Genomic DNA, 21,337 nt, shown 5'->3' with positions numbered 1-21,337 from the left:
TTTGGAGTTCAGTTGCAATTCCAGGGAAAACTCCAGGCCCCACCTGGAGGTTGGCATGGCAACCCAAAAGGAGCTGCATCCTGACTGCACATATCCTTAGGACAGGCACCTGAAGCACCAAAGGCATTTGGGCATGCCTGTTCCTACTCTTTGCTGCAGTGGTTAAGAGCAGGCGCACTCTAATCTGGAGAACCGGGTTTGATTCCCCGCTCTGCCACTTGAGCTGTGGAGGCTTATCTGGTGAACCAGATTAGCTTGTGCACTCCAGCACATGACGGGTGGTTGACCCTGGGCTACTCACTGTTCTTCAGAGCTCTCTCAGGCCCACCCACCTCACAGGGTGTTTGTTGTGTGTGGGGGGGGAGGGAAATGAATTTGTAAGCCCCTTTGAGAAAGGGGGGGGTATAAATCCAAACTTCTCCTCCTCCTCCTCTTCTTTTTCTCCCTCGTGCTCTCAGCCAGACGCATCTATGGCGTTCCTGGCTGAAGGCACCCTAGCCTATTACCCCATGGAGAGAGCGTGACCCATGGCGGGGAGGGGGGTTGGGTTCTGCTTTCTGATTTAGTGTTTGGCAGCCCTATACCAGGCTGGGGGGTGCTCATAATTGAGCCCCACTGAGTCCCCCCCTCTAGTCAACCAGGCACAGAATCTCAGCCTTTCCCCGAACAGATCCTTAGAAGTCGGCTTCATTGAAATCGGTTTGGGCTTCTCCTCCCATTTGCATGTGTTTAGGCTTGGGGGTGGGGGTGGGGAAGGGGAAGGGGCTAATCCCGAGGGCTTCTTCAGGGAAAGGCAACTTTCCCCAAGCTTCAATAAAGTTGCGAGTCAAGGCTAGAAAAGGCTCCCCCACGTGACAGACAGGCCCAGGATCCAGAATTGAAGTTGTGTTCGAGGTGTGTTTGGCTAATAATGTATCTTTAAATATATATATCTATAGTGGCGATCTTTCAAAGCCACGAGGAATTACCCTGAAGGCCTTACTCGAAGGGGGAGAGAAAGAAAGGGAGCGAGGGGGAGGGGGGAGGGGGGGAGCAGCCCGGCGTTTCGTCACAGGCAATTGTCAAAGGGGTTCAAAGGAGCGATCAAACAAGTTGCAGAGTAATCTACATTAAAAGTCCGGATGGCGACGTTACAGCCTGCACCTGCAGGGTGTTTGCGAGCCCAGCCCCTGGCCGCGCGACAAATCACCAGGCCAACAAGCCGCTTAAGCCGTCTCTCTCTCTCTCTCTCTCTCTCTCTCTCTCTCTCTCTCGGCCCCTCCGAGGAGTCCCCCGCGCGCCCCTTCCCTTTGATGGCAGGTCTCCGTCTTGTCGCTAATGGAGAATATTGTAGAAAGGGGGACCAGAAATGAATCCGTGTGCCCCCCCCTCCCTACCCCTCTCCCAGAAGTTCCTGGGAATAAGGACCGCGGGGACAGCCCTGGAAGGCCGAGCGCAAAACAGCGAGGACCGCAAACCAACGGAACCCGAGGCACACACTTCTTTATCCCTGGTTGTTGCAGGTTTTCTGGGTTGTGTGGCTGTGGTCTGGTAGATCTTGCTCCTGACGTTTCACCTGCATCTGTGTCTTACCTCTGATTTAAGGTGTTAACAGACTGCGATTCACCTCTGAAGACGCCGGACACAGATGCAGGCGAAACGTTAGGAACGAGATCTACCAGACTAGGGCCACACAGCCCGGAAACACCCACCACAACCAGTTGAATCCGGCCGGGAAAGCCTTCCACAATACAGTCTTTATTCCTGATGGGGACTCAAAAGAAGCCCAATCGGCTAGGCCGGGGAGCGCTTCTAGGGCCCCCGGGTGAAGCAGGCCCACGAAGAGGGGGTGGTTCCCGGATCGGAGCACAGTCATCTTAAAAAGCGACAACTCCTGGCTTGCAGTAGAAGTGAAAGTAGACATAGGATTAAAAATGAGAATTCAGGGGGAGTGAAAACAGTCTAAGCACACACACACACACACACACACACACAAATAAATGTTTCTGGTTTTTAAGAGTCGTGAAAATTAGGACGACATTTTCTGGGCACTTCCCAAAGATCGAATCAGGTGCAGCTGTGGTCGAGGCAGGAAACAGCGTAAAGTCCTTTCTTTTCCAACACAGCAGACGCTGAATTCGGAGGGCCTTCGCCGGTGGAAGCGCATTCATCCCTGCCTGCCTATGGCTCTGGCGACCTCACATTTCATCTCGGACTTTTATGCATCCCGGAGGGCATTTTTTAAAAAGGAAGCTCCATTTGAATGAAGCCGACTCTTCCCCCTCCCCTCCCCCAGCTAAACTTGAAGCACTCCGATTTCATTACGACCTTTCCGCACAAACTTTTGCTAATTTTCCCACTGGTATGCAAAGTCTCTCCCACTAACCCCCCCCCCCTTGAATAGTGCTGGGGGGGGGGAGGAGAAGGGGGAGGAGGTTTCTGCTTGCCTTCCAATCCATGGTGGAAATCCAGTACAACCTCCCCCCCTCTTAAATTAATCCAAGTGGATTAAGAAAGAGGCCCCTTCCGCATCTGCAGAATAATGCACTTTCAATCCGCTTTCAATGCACTTTGCAGCTGGATTTTGCTGTGCGGAATAGCAAAATCCACTTGCAAACAATTGTGAAAGTGGATTGAAAGTGCATTATTCTGCATGTGCGGAAGGGGCCAGAGTTCCTCCCAATTGCACTCACTAAGTCCTAACCCATTTTAGCGCCCAGAAGAAGAGTTTGCATTTATATCCTGCTTGCGTTTATACACCAGTAAGGAGTCTTAAAGCGACTTACAAACTCTTCTCCCTCCCCAAAACAGACCTTGTGGGGTAGGTGAGAAAGTTCTGAGAGAGTTCTGAGAGAGAGGACTGAGAGAGTTCTGAGAGAACTAGCCTGTCACTCATGTGGAGGAGAGGGGAATCGAACAGGCCCTCTCTCTGGCTGTGTTTCGGGTGTGTGGCCTTGTGGATGCGACTAAGGCAGAATCCCACAGACTTTAGGCACTTTTCAAGGCCACGGAATCCAATTCAGATGTCTTTATCCTGGGCACTTCCAACCTGGGAATTAAATACCACTAACTTCTGTGGGATTCCATCCCCCCTCCCCCCCCCAAAAAAAAGAAGGCATAAAAGCTTATCACGGTGGCCCTCTCTTTGAACTGCTTTGACATCTGTCTTCAGCTAGGACGCTTTCTGCGGCTATTATACCATTTTAACCACCTCTTGCCACAAAGCTCTTCGCCTCTGAAATCCTGCCAAGGTAGCTCTCTCCCTTTAGCGCCCGAGTCCTAAAAGGTGTCCTTGGAAGTCAGCTCAATGGGAACCCATGGGTTTTTCGCCCTTGAATTCAGCGCACGTGCTGGGGATCAGGGAGGCCCCCGCCGCTAGGCTGTTTCCCGAGTCCCGTTGGGCTCAAACGGGCTGTAGCCAGTCCTCCCCCAACCCCCCCTCCCTGCAAAAAGGAGGCGGGGGCCACCCCGAGGGCGGAGGGTCGTTTTCTGTGGGGAGAGAAAGAGGCGGACTTGTTTCTTTCGATCCGCACTTTGGGAAGCTGGAATGGGAAAGGGAGGGGGGAGAAGGGAAAGGGGCGAAGGGGACCAGGCGAAAACAGAGAGGAAGAAGGGGGGGGGGAGCGCTGGGAAATCCAGCCAGGCGGAGGAGGTTGATTCTCTGGTGTCAGCCTAGATTCGGTTTCTCCTCCTCCTCCTCCTCCTCCTCCTCCCAATTCTCAGCAGCTCGCTCGATGCCAAGACCCACAGATAATCCCCCTCCCACGCCGTCCCGCGCGCTTTGTGAGCCGGCGGAGCGATCAATGGATCGCTTGCTTCTCCCTGGAGAACTCCGCCGTCACCGGGGAGACGCGACGTATCGGAACGCTGCAAAGTCCCTGCAAAGATCTCCACCCCTCCACCACCACCCCCCCCCCCCGCAGCTGCGGGAGGCGCAAATATGGAAATGAACTCATTTGGGGGAGGGAGGGGCGGTCGGAAGTGCCCCCTCCCTCCTCGCTTCGCCCCCTCCCCTCCCCAACCTGGGATAAACGAAAGCAACTCCAACGAGGCTGCGCCAAGAAGCCCCCGACGGGCAGAGCAGTCTGGACAAATCGGTCCGTTTCCACGAGGGTGCCACGTTTGGGTTCCGATGTCGCCAAGGGGGGGGGGAGGTTCCCTCCTCTCTCCCCACAGCAGTTCTGGCGTCATTAACCCTTCGTAGGACGGCAGAAAATTCACAACAATTTGGGAGAAAAGGGGGGGAGGCGAAAGGGCGGGGGCTCTCCCGAGCGCAAAAATGTCCCGCCAGTCGACCTGTTTTTTCAAGACCACTCCTTTGCCAGAACCTCCCCCCCTTCCATTTCTGGAAGCAAGCCCCTTCGGCGGACTCCGAATTTACTTTCGAGTAAATGAGCTCGGCGCCTTGGGCTTCCCTTGGGAGAAAGTCACGTGCTGTTTTTGTTTGCTCCCCCCCCCCCCCCACAAAGCAAATGTATTTGTTGGGTCGAGATTAAAAAGGGACCGAAGACTAAAAGGAACAAAAACCAGCGTGGTGTAGTGCTGAAGAGCAGGCGCGCTCTAATCTGGAGAACGGGGTTTGATTTCCCCGCTCTGCCACTTGAGCTGCCGGAGATTTATCTGGTGAACCAGACTAGCTTGTGCACTCCGACACATGCCCGCTGGGTGACCTTGGGCTGGTCACAGTCCTTCGGAGCTCTCTCAGCCCCACCTCACAGGGTGTTTGTTGTGGGGTGGGGGGGAGAGAAGGGAAAGGAGATTGTCAGCCCCTTTGAGTCTCCTTACAGGAGAGAAAGGGGGGATATAAATCCAACTCTTCTGCTTCTGGGGGGGGGGGAGTGTGACCCAGTTTTTCCAGCTAAAATGGAGGCCGTTTTAGGGGGAGGCTTGCAGGAACCAGCCAAGCGCCCCGTGCTCTCCCCCACCCCCACCCCCAGGGTAAAAACCACCGCCTGCATAGCCAAGCAGTCGGGCGATCGTTTGCTCGGCGGAGATCTGCGGCTGGCGCTGCGGGCCGCTTGTTCAGCCGAGCTCTCGACACCCCTGGCGAAGAGGAACGCGCCGCATCGCCCTCTAATCCCCTACTGAGTGAACTCCGGAGCGCATCAAAGCGCGCCTTGTGTGACGCGGGGGGGGGGGGGGAGAGAAGCAACCGGAGGAGGATCAGCCCTGTTGTTCCGCACACTGGTTGGGGGGAAAGTTCTCTAAGTAAACTCCTTTCAGCAGGTTGTGGTGGGTTTTCCGGGCTGTGTGGCCGTGGTCTGGTGGATCTTGTTCCTGACTGGTTGTGGTGGGTTTCCGGGGCTGTGTGGTCGTGGTCTGGTGGATCTTGTTCCTAACGTTTCGCCTGCATCTGTGGCTGGCATCTTCAGAGGTGTATCGCAGAGATGCCAGCCATAGAAGATGCCAGCCGCAGATGCAAGCGAAACGTTAGGAACAAGATCCACCAGACCACGGCCACACAGCCCCGGAAACCCACCACAACCAGTTGAATCCGGCCGAGAAAGCCTTCGACAATCCTTTCAGCAGGGTTAGTGGGGACGGGCATTGGGGGGGTCTCAGGGCTGATCTGTTGCTTTCCGGTCCCGTTTCCCCCTACCCCAAAAAACAGGTTGGCGTTGCCGCCTTCAACCTTCCCAGGTGAAAAGGACCCCAAAGGAGGGGATACGTGGGGGGAGGGCGGATGAAATAAATATTTGCTTCCGAGTGAGCATATTGGGTGTGCAGGCCTATCTTTTGCCTGGTTACTCGGAAGTAAATCGAACTACTTTCCAATGGATTGACTTCCCAGTTGCGTAGGATCTCAGTTTTAACGGGGTTTTGAAATTCTTTTGGAAAGTCTCGGGCTTACCTGGGCTCTAGATCGGGCTCTATCCAGTACGGTAGGATGGGATGTAAATATGATTTTAAAAAATAAGCAAAGAAAATAAATAAATGAACTTTTATTTTCAGAAGAGCCTTCTATTCTTCCTCTCTCTCTCAAAAAAGCTACTATATTTCTAACTGAGACAGGGGCGGCGGAGGTGGGCTTTCTGAAAACAAAAATGCGGTCCTGTTGTGTTTATACCCCACGTTGTAAATCTTGAGGATCTCCCCCGTGGTGGAAAGCAGGTGTTGTACAGTGAGCGAAGTTTGGTCAGTTTCAAAGGAAGGGCCGTCGCGGGGGGAGGGGAGCCCGCGCTGTTCCCAGATGGGAAATTGGCTAACAGGTTGTAGAATGGGCAGAAAGGAATGGGCAGGTTGTGGAATGGGCAGAAAGGAAGACAGACGGGGGGGGGCGCGCGCGGGGGAAGCGGGGATCCGTTTAGTAAGGAAGAGTCCAAACTGCTCCAGGTCCGCCAGGGTTATTTCCTTGGGGGCGGGGGAAACTCTTCCAAGTTAAGACCCTTCCAGATTCGGCGCTGAAGCTCATCCGAAGCTGAAGACCCCAAATCTATCCCGGCTTCTTAAACCATATCAGGATGACTAATCAAAGAGGAAGGGGGTGGGGGTGGGGGAGAGAGAGAGAGAGTTGGGAAGGGAGAAATCCCCCTTCCCAAAAATCACAACATTCGGCGCGTTGTCTTGTTTTTGAAGGCCGGCCACAATTTTTCTTTCTTTCTTTCTTTCTTTCTTTCTTTCTTTCTTTCTTTCTTTCTTTCTTTCTTTCTTTCTTTCTTTCTTTCTTTCTTTCTTTCTTTCTTCTTTTGCTGTGTACCCTTCTACTTTCCCGCGAAGCCTGCCATTAAAAAAAGGCTGTGTAGCAACCAAGCCAAAAAGGGGGAGGGGGGGGAGAGTGTTTGTATTTGCTTCTGGAAGATTTAGGCTGTTGCTAGGATGTGAGAACCAAAAAAAAAAACCTCCAATAAGTCGGGAGGGGGGGAGGAAGGGGAGGGGAGGAAAGGGGGGAGGGCAGGCGGTTTGGGGCAGGGGGACATCTGGCGAAGCTCTTCCCTACCGAAGTTGGTCACTTGCAGGAGCCAACTTTCTGAAATCTCCACAATTAGATGGGCATTGTTCTTCCCCCAAGAACTCGGGGCGGGAAGAAAAGGTCTTCTCGGTCGGGGCCGGGTCCGACGACGCCTTTGAGGTTATTAAATAATAAGGCGATTGTGGTTTACATTCGGGCGCTGGAAGAGGGGGCCAATTACGCACCGTTATGTAGCCATAAAGATCATATTAACTCAAATTAGTAATCCAACAATATGCCCGCGGTTGTTTTTGTTTTTTTTAAGTATCAGAGAGGTGACAGTCCGGCTGTTCTCGTTGCATTCCGTTGCCCCATCTTTTACCCCCCCCCCTTGCCAAAAAATCCCCCCTTTTAAAAACAGAAGCAGCGCCACAGTGACGCGCTTGGAAGACGAGCCCTTTCTTCCCGCTTAAAAGATACCAAACCAAACACCCAGCGGAGAAATAAGGGGGTCGAGAGAAATGGGGAGGGGGGGGCGACCAGCGCGTGCGAACCAGACGGCTCTCCGGCGACGATTGTTTTCAATTAATTTCGCGCCCACCCAAATCTGATTCCCGAGTTCCCGTTTGGAAATGTTTTAGGGATTAATTAATCCTCTGGCAGGGGAAAAAAAGGGGGGAGGGAAAGGCGGGGGAGTGGCATCATCCCTTCGGGGAGTTGTGCCTGTTGTGAGTGTGTACGTGTGTGTTTCTGGGGCTGGCAGCCTCGGACGAAACCCTCGTGGTGGATCCCTCCAGAAGAAGAGACACTGACTCACCCCAAACCCGGACCCCGGCTATAGTGACTGAATGGGCTCCGCCATAATCAAATAATTATATTTCTTTCTTTTTTTTCCCCCTCTCCCCTTCCCCCCCCCTTTTGCTTTAAAGCAGTTATTAGGTTTATAACGCGTTTCCCACTTAAATTTGTGCAACCAACCAAGGCAATCTAAATAGGCTGGCGCGGCCTCGTGGGTCCCCAAAGCAGCCCGTAATAAGAAGGATTAATTAGGGGTGTGTGCAGCGGTGGGAACGCAGAGGCCATCAAGTGGCGCAGGGGACGGGGGGGGGGGTGACAGGAAACAGCCAGCAAGGAACTGAGGGGTACTGGGGGGGAGGGGGCGCAGGTCCTCCTCAACCCTGCCTTCCCTTCCAAAGGCATCCTCAGACGGAGCACAGGAATCAGTGGAGCTTGCTCCCGAGTAGTACGGGGTTTGGGATCCGCCGGGAAAGGGGTCCCGCTCACTGTCTTGCAGTCCGCATCTCCCACCGGTTCAACTCAAACCCTTAGGGCGAAACTGAGGGGCAGGGACTCAACTCTTGGGGCTTTCTCCTTAGCCGAAATCCTCTCTCTTGAAGATTGGGGCGGGGGGGGAGGGGGGATTTACAGCCCTGTCCCCCAGGCGTTGAAGCCGGAATCCTTACATTTTACATCTTTTCGTGGGACCGCCCTAAATGGTAACTTAGATTGAAAAAGGGGGGGGGATAAATGGAGACTGGCTCTTGAAAGTTTTTCACCCGCTCCCCCAATCTTGTTCGCCTCCCCTGTAGCTCTTCTACTGTAAACCAACAGGCGACCCTATGGAAGCAGACCGAGATGATCACCCAAAGGTTTAAGGGTGAAATAAATAGGCTTGGGGTCTTTTTTTGGGGGGGGGGTGTATTTAAAATAGCTGCTCTCGATCCTCAGGAGCAGGACGGTCGAAGTGACAGCGGCGCCCCAATGCTTGGTGGCGGGTGCGGATCGCCCTCGGCCCGAAGGAAGCCACCATTTGATCTGGGGGACCGGTGGGTTGTTTCACACGCAAATGGCCCTTTGGGTATGTAAACGCGGCAGTGGGGCTCTGTGGGTCCGGGAAGCAACGAGGCCCCCTTGAAGCCAGAGGTCACACGAGTCAGCCCAAGAGCGGCTTGGCCAGCGACTCCGGAAGATGGTGCTATTTGCCACCACGGCTGCTTCTTCTTCAAAAACCCCTTTCCGGTTACATGGTTTTTCATAAACCGACACGGAGCCATTCGCCGCGGCGCAACGCATCGCCAAACCTTCCCAAAAGAGTCTAATCTGCTTCGCACCGAAAGCCACGCGGCAGAAGGTTCCCCGGGCTCGCCTCGGCCAATGCCTGCTCCGCGACTTCTCCCCTCCCCTCTGCTACAAAAGAGAGACTATAAAGGGGAGGGGGCCAGGGGTCTTCGGAGCACCCCGATTGTGTCCAAAATAAGCCATCAATGCCGGGGCAGAAATCGGATTCCTTCAGTGCCCCCCCTCGCCCCATCTCAAACCAGGCCAGGCGCCCGATGCGCTGCCCAGACAGGTGGGCAAAGGACAGGTGCTCTTTGGCACGGGACACCTGCCGATGGTCAATGAGCCCCAAACCTGGCGTCTGTAGGATCCACAGCCTAGTAGTGAAGTGCAGGCAAATGTTGATTGGAATGGGCATCGCTGAAATCAGGGGGTCTTCTACAGTTAGCAGCAGTGGCGTAGAGGGTTAAGAGCTCGTGTATCTAATCTGGAGGAACCGGGTTTGATTCCCAGCTCTGCCGCCTGAGCTGTGGAGGCTTATCTGGGGAATTCAGATTAGACCTGTAAACTCCCACACACGCCAGCTGGGTGACCTTGGGCTAGTCACAGCTTCTGGGAGCTCTCTCAGCCCCACCTACTTCACAGGGTATATGTTGTGAGGGGGGAAGGGCAAGGAGATTGTAAGCCCCTTTGAGTCTCCTGCAGGAGAGAAAGGGGGGATATAAATCCAAACTCTTCTTCTTAGTGGTCCATCTGATCCCAAATCCACTGGCACACCCATTGGAAAGCTACCTGTAACTAAATGTTACTGTGTGCCTAGAGCAGGGGTCTGCAACCTGCAGCTCTCCAGATGTTCATGAACCATGCTGGCAGGGGATGATGGGATTTGTAGTCCATGAACATCTGGAAAGCCACAGGTTGCAGACCCCTGGCCTAGAGTTTACTTCTACCCTGAATGTGTTTGGGTGGAAATGAATTCTAATGACATTTATTTCCACTAGTGCACTCCAGCGAGATCTTTGCAATCCTAAACCAGAATCCTACTTAGATCTGTTCAGTCGGGTTTACACCTAGGAAAGGGTCCCTTGGGGCTTTTGATCCAGCGCTGTTAATCGACCAGGGAAGCCCATTTGACAGTCTTCAAAGTAACCTTAATGGTATTCAATTGCCTTTACTCCTAAGTAAGTAAGCAAGCCCAGAATGGGTGCTTCAGACCCCCTCAAACACAAGAGTTAGTCGCATTGAACTGTGAGTGACTTTCATTCAAGTGAACATGATATGAGTTTGCTTTGCAGGTCACACTGAATCCAGTAGAACTGGATCCCAAGTACGTAGGTGTAGGTTTGCAGTTGACTTGCCAGTGAGTCTTCCTAAAATTAAATTTGATGGGATTTATTCATGTGCGGATGTGCTTATGAGCAAGGTCGAGGCGGGAATCAGTGGGGCAGTCCTATACAAGTCTACAGGGAAGCAACCCATGCACCTTAGCATGGGGTGTCTGTGTCTTTTGACACTGGTCTCTACTGGCCCACATTCATTTTGCTTTGACTTCCCCAGTTGGACAGCTTCCAGAGAAACTCCAAACACTTCCGCCTAGCCGCTCAGTGGATGCGACAGAAAAAGGAAGTGGATCTCTCCGCCTGTTCCGGTGCATGATCTAAAATTCAGTGAGGCTAAAGGGCTCTGGTGAGGAAAGGGGCTCCCTGTGTGGCCCCATTCAGCTGCACCCCTTGAATGCCAGCCCCCAAATCAGCCTCCATCCAAACACTACCGCTGCAAACCAGTCTCAGGCCCAAGAACTGCAGCCTAGCTGAGCCGTGCCTTCCAGGGGCTGCTTCCAGCTTCCAGAAGACTGTTATCCTAACCTAAACTGACTAACTTCCAAATCAGTTCCCCTGAAAATAATTTTTTTTTTGGGGGGGGGGGAGAAAAGGAGTTTTGTTTTGTTAATGAAACATTGTGAGCACCCTGAATATGGATAGTCCTAGTTTCATGTACTGAGTTGAGTTCCAATTTTATTTTCAAAAATGCCTGACCCAGAGAAAAGAGAGCAGGTTTTGTATGAAAGGGGGGGGGGCACGAAAGTGGTGAAGGGGACACAACTAGGGTGACTGTTTAGACACTTTGCAAACTCAGAACTGTGGAGGAGAGAGAGGGCAGGCCTTAAGGAGGGGGTGGGGGCAGAGTCGTGTTAGCTGATGCCCTGCCGGCTGGCAGTGTGTGGTCCATTGTAGGGACTGCGCTTTCTCCACTGAGGAGACCCCCCCCCCTTCCAGCCTAGTTTTTCTGCACCTGCACTGGCGGAGGGAACCGCAGCCATTCACCACATCAGCCTAGGAGACATCTTTGACAGCACTCAATTCATGACATTTCTTCCTGCTTTTCAAACCAATGCGCGCGCACACACACAGAGTCTTGCCAGCCAGTGACAGCCCCCTCCCCTCACCCTCTCCCCAATTCTGTGCAATAAAGTTACATGATGTAAGGTGCTAGTTTGAGGGGGTGTGTGGAGTTCATAGCCCAGGGAACAGGCTCCCCCCCCCCCGTAAACCAGTCAGTCTCTTTCAGAGGGTCTCTGCCCGAGGAAGTGTTGACTCCCCAAAGCAACTCCTGCGAACATCTTGTGAGTTTCTAAAGTGCTCCGGGACTCAGACACGGAAAGAAATTGGGCTTGTGGGGGAATATGGTCTTCTTCTGCAAACGAAGCCCACTGCCCCAATTCTCCTGGGGCTGAGATCAAGACTTTCCTGGCCAGGCTAGTTTGGATAGGGCCACAGGTCAGAATGTGGTCTGAAAGTAGGGAAGGAACCTGTGGGTGGGGGTGGGGGTGACGAGTAGACGATCGGGGTTCACAGTCCGGTTAGGACCCACTTGGTTCCACCCAGCATCTAACCGACCTACACTTTAGCACTAGAGGTGCCATGAAATCTACAAACCCAGGGTTTGTTGGTTATGGATGGGATACCTTTTGGGGGTGGGAGGGTTCTTATAGTTGTAGCTCCTGCCTGGGTGGATGACCTTGCTGTTCCTCTCCAACTCTGAGACTAAACACATTTCGTTCCGTTGGACCAGGCTCATAGAGGTGAGCAACCAAGTTGGGATGAGGGATTCAAGCGTTTGCCAGGGGGCTGTAGGGTCTTCGGAGGAGTGGTGGAAGGCAGGCGGTGCTTCTGAGGAGCGTTCCTGGTCTCCAAGTGCCTTCAAGCTCTTCTTGGAGACTCCTAGGAGGGCCTCAAAGGGCCCATACGTCTTCTGCCTCTGCTAACTGCACAGTGAGGAGGCTAAATCAATAAACAAAGCGAATTAACAAAGAAAGGGGGGGTGGTTTGTCAGAGATGGAGGTCAGGAACCAGAGGGGGAAAGGGGACTTGAAGCCACCAGGCTTAAAGAAGCTTGGATGCCCCCAGAACCAGGGTGGTTTGCTTCTGGATACCTGTGCTGGGGACCGGTGGGCCAAGCTGACACTCCGCTGCCAGGGATTGCCTACCGTGGAATTATAAAGCCAATCGAGCTGGCAACTCCCGGTGTGCTATGGCGTCGAAACTAGCAGGATCCACTTTCAAAACGAATTAGAAACTGGAATGGCTAGACCGTGATCCATCAAACTTCTCATGGGCATGAACCTCTTTCCTGGTCCCTTGAAGCACTGCAAAACCTACCCACCCACCTCCCTCCCGTAGTGGTTCTCCCAAACACTTACTCCAGAGTAGTAACCACAAGACGAACGGAGACGGCTTCGGATTCATGGCTTCCCCGTGTAAACCTCATCCTTTATTCAAAGGTATTATTTTCTGCTAGGGGAATCTCCAGGCGGTACAAGACATTCTTAATCGACCCAGTACTTTCAGAAGAAACAAACCACTGATATAATCACGGTTGGCGTTTTTAAACAACATTGGAAGGGACAGCCCCAAATGCGCCCAGTGGCTCCCCACCCTAGCCGTGCGCCTGGTGCGTTTCGTGTGGGTCGGGTCAGAGTGGTTTCCCTGACCATTGCTGGTCTTTCCAGATTGTTGATCTTGTTGCAAAAAAGAAAAGAAAAGAAAAAGAAAAACCCTAACAATTTTATAATAGATTCGCATTCAATGGCGCGCCACTGACGTCACGAGGGTATTAGCATTCGAGGAGGGGGCGGGGAGTGAGAGTGGCGGAGGCCGATAAGGCCCCTCCGGAGGAATTCGCCGCTGATTTTAATACATTAATTATTTCACCGCTGTCCGCAAATGTTCGCAATTTGTAAGAGTTGGAGGGGGGAGGGTTGTCTGCTTTTCTGGAGGCTGGGGGAGCCCGCCTCCTCTTTCAGAGATTCTCAGCTGGGACCAAAAGTGGGAGGTTTGTCGTGGAGGTGGTGCCCCCCCCCCTTCCCCCAGGCGCCTTGGGTTTCGATGCAATCTTTGGAGCCGAGAGATGCCTGCCACATACTGGCCCTGGGCGGCAGGTAGGAAAAGCAAGGAGGCATTCCCAACTGGACGACCCCGCCAGACCTGGCCTGGAACCCAAAGGCTTGCAGGACCGTAGTCCCAAAGGCGATCAGTTGAATGGGGAGGCGCACAGGAGGGCTGGTGGGCTTGGACTCGCCTCCGCCGCCCACCCGCTTCCGCTCAAAGCGTTTCGAGTGATCCTGTGCACATCTACGGAAGTCCCACCCTCAACTCAGTAAGCATGCACACTGGTGGGGGTCTCTGGACAAACCAAGCAGGGGGGGCGAATGGGGGTCTGGAGGGCAAAGGTTGTCCATGGATTTGATTTCAGAAGCAGCCACTGAGGGCCTCTACCCAGGACCTCAGTGGGTTTGGCAAGGAGAACTTGGCTGGGCTGGGCGAGGGAGAGGAGACCCCCCAAAGAGCCCCAAAGTGACCATGTCAGAATGAACCTCCTGTCGCTTGAAGAAGGGGGCATCTTCAGCTGCTTTCAAGAGGGCCTCCTAACTTCTCTGGTCCACCAGATGACCCACCACTGAGGCAGTCAAAGAGGATTAGAACCAACAGGTGACTTTGGCCCGTGGTTGGCCCGGGAAAGGGTGCTGGGAGCAGACAGAGGGGCTGGTGAGATTTTCTTGTTTCTGGCCGCTCTTGTCCTGACTAGGACTCGAACCAGGAGTTGGCTGGTGATGTCAAGGGCCTCTGGACTTCCTTTAAAAGGCACACCTGCTACATTCCCCCAAGGCAATTCCCCCCCACACACAAACACACACACACTCACTCTCTCTCTCTCTCTCTCTCTTGCTTTCAAGTAAGCATGTTTTGGATTGGCTGCCAATCCAAGGTGCTGACAAGTACCCATGACTTCCGTAGCTTGTAGCCTGGGCAGCAGGAAACCATGCTGAGTGCTGCATTCATAAGAACATAAGAAAGAGCCTGCTGGATCAGACCAGAGTCTACTCGCAGTGGCCCACCAGATGTTTTTGGAGCTCACATGCAGGATGTGAAAGCAATGGTCTTCTACTGCTGCGGCTCCAGAACACCTGGTCTGCGAAGGCATTTGCAACCTCAAATCAAGAAGGATTCAATGTTTTAAGCACGGGGTGCTTTCAATTTCCGAGAAGTCTGAAGCTACCCTGGGCTATTCAGACAACTGTGTTAAGTCATGCTGTCATGTGATTTAATTGCTTTGTTTTTACCAAGTAATCTACCTGAGTCTCAGTGAGGCAGGTGGGCCATAAACAAGAAAAATAAACAGAAACAGAAACACCGCCAAGGTCCTGCAACCCCACCCCATAATCAACTTTGTATTTGGGCTGGCGGAAGGAGCAAAAACTACCAGACCACGGCCACACAACACAACCCAGAAAACCCACAATAGCCACTGGATTCTGGCCCTGAAAGCCTTCGGCAATACACATCTTCAATTATCAATACACTGTTGATGTGGCAGAATTTGCAAGAAGGGAGACAGGCTGCAATGAATGGGGTGCAGATTGTACCCAGGAGAACATCTATTCACAACGCAGTAACCCCACTGGGCAAATTCACGGTTCACTGAACGGCATCTGGGTTGTCTTCACAAATGCCACATACATGTTTCATTCAAGCAGGCCATAGGCCAGTGGTGGCAAACCTTTGGCATTCCAGATGTTATGGACTACAATTCCCATCAGCCCCTGCCAGCATGGCCAATTGGCCTTGCTGGCAGGGGCTGATGGGAATTGTAGTCCATAACATCTGGAGTGCCAAAGGTTCGCCACCACGGCCATAGGCTGACCAAGAGACAGCCAGGGCTTCTGGGGCAATTGCTACCCATTCGGAAAGACGGCATTCCCCAAAACTGGAGCCGTGGCCCACCCTACAAATCAAGGTGAACTGAGACTTGGTCCTATTTCCCTGCTTGCAGAGTGTATGCACCGTCACTTCAGAAGGGCAGCACCGAGCGGATTTTATCTTATGCCATCCTTAAGAAAAAAATACGAAAAGGTTACAGGGAAGGAGGGGAAAAAAATCAAGGGTTTCTAACTGAAAAAAGAAGAAGAAGAATAGAAAATAACCAGTAAGGTAGAGAAATGGAAGAGCTAAACTCCAGCACACACACACACACACACACACCCCTAATGCATCACAAGTTGACTGGTTGCTAGACCCTCTGCTCTCTGTATAGCTCCTCGCAAACTCTGTGAGCCTGCTATGCAAAATACTCCAAAGATAAGTATCTCTAATTAAATCACCCATCTGATTTATTTTAATAAAAAGGCTTTAACCCCGAAGATTATGTGCGGGGACTGCAATTTCCTTCCCCACATTAGAAAGAATTATGCCCTCGAAGCATTTAGAGGGGGGAGGGGAGGTCGCCATTCCAACGTTACTTGGAAAATGTCCTGAGTTGGCTGCAACTTGCGCCCACCGACAATTCAGAAACCCATAAAGTCTGCTGATTATTTTTTCTTGAGCAAATTCAACGGATCAATGGCCCAAACGCCCAACGTCTGTAAGCAGAGTTGGGGTGGGAGGGGGAGAGGGAAGAAGCGGTATTTGAAACAAAAATAAAATCACAAACCATGAGCAACCTTTTTTTTAAAAAAACTTTCTAGCCCCTGCCTGTTTAGAAAACAAATTGCACTTTCAATTGTGATAGCAAAAATCACACGGGCCCCCCCCCCCCCCCCAAGTCAATTTCAGAACTCCGCTCTACAATTGAAATTTACAGGAGAAATCGACTAGAAACCTAGGCAGAGGGGCAACTTTCCTCAGTGCTGTCCTGCATGCTTCGTTTCTAGTACTAGAGGAAGGAAGGAAGGAAGGAAGGAAGGAAGGAAGGAAGGAAGGAAGGAAGGAAGGAAGGAAGGAAGGAAGGAAGGAAGGAAGGAAGGAAGGAAGGAAGGAACTGCAAAACAGCGACAACATACTGGACTCATCTTTTTGCAAGATGACTGTGGCTCTATAGAACCAAAAGAACAACCTTATAATTTTGCTCCTGAGATTATTAGCCCATGGGATTCTGGAGGAAAATCGGCTTTAATTAATTTTTTTAAAAAAGAGAAAAAAAAACCCCACAGCCTAAAACAGCAGAGCTGCTCCGCCCCAGAAATATAATAAATATAATAATAAATAAATAAATAGAAGTTCCAGCCGCACTCCGACTTCATTCTGGGAACAGCAAGTTCGAAAGCGCCAGCCAGCGAGAAAGTGAACCGGGAGCGCACGAAGAAAAAGGCCCGTCTCATTGTCCTCTCGTGGGGGCCTCCAACGAGAGCCCCTCGACGCGCATCTAAACCGCCTGGCTTGTCCGCCCGAGGCGCCGATCAGTCCTTTTCAATGTGAGAAAGCTGGCAGCTCGCACACCGTCCGCGGAGCCGCAGTAACAAAAGTCCTGGAAAGCTGAATGAATTCGGCTTGTAATTACTCCTTCAACACACACACACACACACACACACACACACACACACACACACACACACACACACACACACACACACACACCGTCCTTTGCAGTTTATCTCTTGTTCATTCCATTTATATTATTGTCACCCAATCTCACCCTCAACGCTGTTTTTTTAAAAAAACCCGCAATTACTCCTTCCGCTATTATTTCCACTGGGAGAAATCCTTTTCCTGGCAGTCGTGAAACAAAACTTCACCGAGCGTCGCAAAACCGGGGGCGTGTGAGGTGGGGAAGGCGAGGGATTGTGGGACGAAGTATTTCCTGGGTGATCCCCTCCTCGCAAGGCCAAATCGTTCTAACCTACTCGCTCTCCCCAAGGAAATAGCCCTTAAAATAAAGTATGGTCCCAGGAAGATCCTTCATCTTAGAGCCCTCAGCGAGAAGTCCAATTGCTTTCCATAGAAGAGACTGGCCCCTGGGGGCCCTGATCCTACCCACGCTGACAGGGGAGGGGGGTCTTACGGAACCGGCCAAACGCGCATAGGAGCCAGCTCGGTGGGAATCTCAGCCTTTGCTCAACACAGGAGAGCTCGATCCACAACCCACTGAAGTCAAATCTAATCTGGATGCCAGCAAGAGAGCTCCAAGGGAATAAATCGGTGGACTCAAGTAGAGAGGGAAGAGACATAGATCGCAACCTGGCTTGTCTTCAAGAATCAGCTTAAAAATATCTCATTCCATCTCGAGAAAAGCCAGGTTGCGATCAATGTTTCTAAATATACCTATAAATCTAGAACCAGATCCGTAAAAATGATGCTAACTTCTCTATGCAAGCATGTTTCACCCTGCATTCCAATATCTATCTATCTATCTATCTATCTATCTATCTATCTATCTATCTATCTATCTATCTATCTATCTATCTATCTATCTATCTATCTATCTATCTATCTATCTATCTATCTATCTATCTATCTATCTATCTATCTATCTATCTATCTATCTATCTATCTAATGTGCATCTAATGCATATCTTGACACACTACTTTATAGCTGGAACAACTGCATGACTGAATAGCGTCCTATTTGTTCTACCTGTGACTCAAAGATCGACAGCTGGAGCGAGTACCATTGCCCTACACCACAGGTAAAGACAGATCCCCCGGCCCAAGGAGCGACTGACCAAGTAACGCGGCACCATTGCCTCTAGCCTCCCCACCGGGGCACCGTACAATGCAACTGGGTTTCCTGTTCAGATTCAGGCAGGTATCCCTGCCTCCCCTCCCCCCCTTTTGGACTTGGCTGCCCGTTTGCCTTCCTTTGCCTCGGGTTTGTGCTCAGAGCTTGATGGAAAAGGGGGGTGGGGGGAGAGAGATTCTCCCGAGATCGCTCTACCGCAAGAATGTGTCGCTCCGAGGAATAAGCACAGCTATTACAACCAAATCTACCAGCAGTCTCAATAATTAATGGCAGCCTTGCTCTCTGACCCGGGCGAAGTCCAATAGGGACCCGTTTGTAGTAATGATACCCCGCAAACGAGCCCCTGTCAAATATTCATTTAGTGGTTAATTCGAGCCATTCCCCCCTTGGGACGGGCTGTAATACCAGCCTGGCTGGCTTGCCAAGAAACCCTGTGAAAGCCACCTCTCCGGGCCCGCCAAAAGATTGACAGCTGCCTAAAACGCCGTAAGCAAAGAAAAAAAATGTGGCAGGTGGGAGATTCACAAGGAATCTTCTAATCTTTATCCACCTGCGTGTTTTTTTCCGGGTATTATTTGTTTTTATCCCAGGGCAAAGATTAGGGTGTCTTTGCCACCCAGCCTGCAACCAAGAGTCCTTTTTCAAGGGCCCGAATACTGGGAGATAGATACCGGCTAAGGTCTGAGAGGGTGCAAGCAAATAGGATTGCTAAAGTCTATTTGCTGGTGGGACTTTAAAAAAAGGGAAAGATTTGCATTTCTAACCGGCTCATTTTACTGCAACTGTCTCCTGCGCAGGAGAGAGAGAGAAAAAGACCATTTCAAAACACATCTTCATAATGATAACAGCCGGTTCCCTAAGGAGGATAAATAAATCCAAATCTCAGGCACTTTTCAAATTTGGGGAGCAGCTGAATGAACGTCTGGGGGGTCTTGGGTTTAACTGCAGCTATTTGCACAGCCCCAGGGATATTTGTGGAGGTTCAAAAGAGGCTTCGCACACAGTTTGAAAAGCCTTTCCTGTCCCATACATGAACCGACAGGCTAAAATCCACAATTTTAAAAACACAGACATATTTGTCCAAAGCGCTTGTGGGCGGAGGGAGAAATAATTTTGGAAAGTGTCCTTTGGAGGGAAAAAAAACTTAAAATGTGGGCAGGGGGCTCTCTTGGAATAATCCCCTGATGCATTGAAGCGGGCACTGGTGGACTGTTTTGCATTCACTAGGGGAGGGGGAGGAGGGGGTGGGTTGAAATTCTAAATAATAATCCAGCCTTTCTGTCAGAATCCGGCCTAGTGTGGGAAAATGAATCGAGAAACTGTGAGGCTCCGAGAAAGGGGAAGAGGCCGGCCTAAATTAGTTGGGGATCAGCCTAATTGTAAACCGAGGCCTGCACGGGGAAAACCGCAGATTCACAAAGACCAGAAGGACCGAGTTGATTGTCACAAACAACAGATCTGTGATCTTATTCTGCAATTCCAGAGGCAAGTAATCCACTGGTTTCAGTGGGATTTCCTTCCAGGTAAGAGGTGTGGGGTCGGGGAGCTACAAGGCCTCATAGACACACACCCTTACAGGGGAACGAACCAAACTGATTCCCAACAAGTGCGTTGGGGATCATTCCCAGTTCACAGGGAAGTGAGTCCAATGGAGCATGTTTAGGAACTGGGACTTAAAAAGGAAGTTCTCTCCAAAGCCAAACTTCGTCTGAGTTGACAGTAAATTGTTTAGGGTCTAGCAGCGACCCATCAAACAAATCTGGTGCTGTTGGCAAAGAAACAGACCTGCTGTTTCCTTCCTTCCTTTCTAACAGTTCTGTCTGCATTGGCATAAACTGATTTTTAGCAACCAACAGTCCGGTAACCAGGTCGATTCTGCCCAGGAAAACCTCTCTGTTTAGTTTTGGGTTCAACTCAGGACACCTGGCTGGGGAACGGGACACCTGGCCGGTTTTGAACACCTCCCACCCCCCCCCCCAATTCTTGTCCCCGTCCTTAGGAAATTCGGCTTCGCAACAGGCCTGTAAGGCTTTAAGCAGGAAACTTGGGCGCAAGGGAAGGAGAAAGGTAGCAAGGGAAACCACATCTACCTCTGCAAGACGGCGGTGGTGATTTCTTCCGAGGCTCCTCATTGGCTTCCTTTCCCTTTGGGGGGGCTGGGGCAGGCGGGCTGGACTTTCGCCGCTGACCCCGCAGAAGCGGTGACTTGCGAGCTAGGAGTCGAGAGAGCGCGTCGGCCAAAGCCTGCGGCGTTGCAAGGTGGTTAGAGCGGTTATTGCTGTTCACAACAACATTAAACTCCGTATTAAACGCGCAAACACAGACACACAAACACACCCCATTAAAAAAGTGAAAGTTTAGGAAGTCAGCTGCTCCCTCCCACCCCCACCCCCACGTAACAGCTGCCCTTTCTGCATTGCTGGGATTATAATGATCTGTGACGCTGCAAAGACCCCCACCCCACCCCCTCCCCAAATCCCATTCGCTTCCTACATACGCTGCGTTTTCCAAAGGAGATCGATTTCCAAAGGGGGATGCAGAGGCCGCACAGTCTGGTCCGGTTCTTTCCTGTGTGCTCCACTAAAGTGCCCAGCCTGGACTGGACTCAGGGGTCGTGGTCACCTTCGGGTGGGCAACAAGTTGTCCTCCTCGTTTGCAGGCGACGAGGTTGTGCGTTGCCCAAAAGGGTATGGGGTGGGGGGATCCCCTCCCCCCGGTCTAACTGGCCACCAGATCCGTTTGGCCCGGGGGGGGGGGGAACTTGGCTTCCTGTGGGCCACGTGGAATTGCAGAAGATTGTGGCGCTCTGGGAAAAACTGAAACAGCTACAGAGTTTCAGGCAAGGCACAGACTTTGAGCTTCAATATCCGAGCAATTCATAATTCACCCTTGATCAGCACGTGTAGGCTATTTTTAAATATAAAAAAAATACAATTGCATGCCGCTCGCTAGGGATAAAAAAAATTACCAAATGATCCAATTTAGTTTATTAAATTAAAATAAATCGAAGACTCAAGAGTGTCATTCCAGGTCCATATTTCAAAAATTTATTTTTTTTTCTCAAACTGTGCATAATGAAATAAAAACGTAATTCAAATATGAATCTGTTTATAAGGATGGTATTAGTTTAAATATATATGTTTGCGCAGATATGCACACGCAGGCACGTATGCGTGTGTGGCTGTACACACGTATACACGGGTGCGTGTGGATATATGCGTGGACTGCCGGCGGACTGGTTTCAGAGAATACACAGCCGAGTCTTTAAAATACAACTACGGGGAGTGAGGAGGGACAAAAATAAAAGAACTTAAAATATTGTCACAATAAATTTACAGAAATATTACAAACCATAAGAAAATATTCCAAGCACAATAATGGTCAGCTTGCTGTCCTTTC

This window comes from Sphaerodactylus townsendi, linkage group LG08, assembly GCF_021028975.2.
Source record: "Sphaerodactylus townsendi isolate TG3544 linkage group LG08, MPM_Stown_v2.3, whole genome shotgun sequence".
Lineage (NCBI taxonomy): Eukaryota > Metazoa > Chordata > Lepidosauria > Squamata > Sphaerodactylidae > Sphaerodactylus > Sphaerodactylus townsendi.
Note: the sequence above shows the minus strand (reverse complement) of the source record.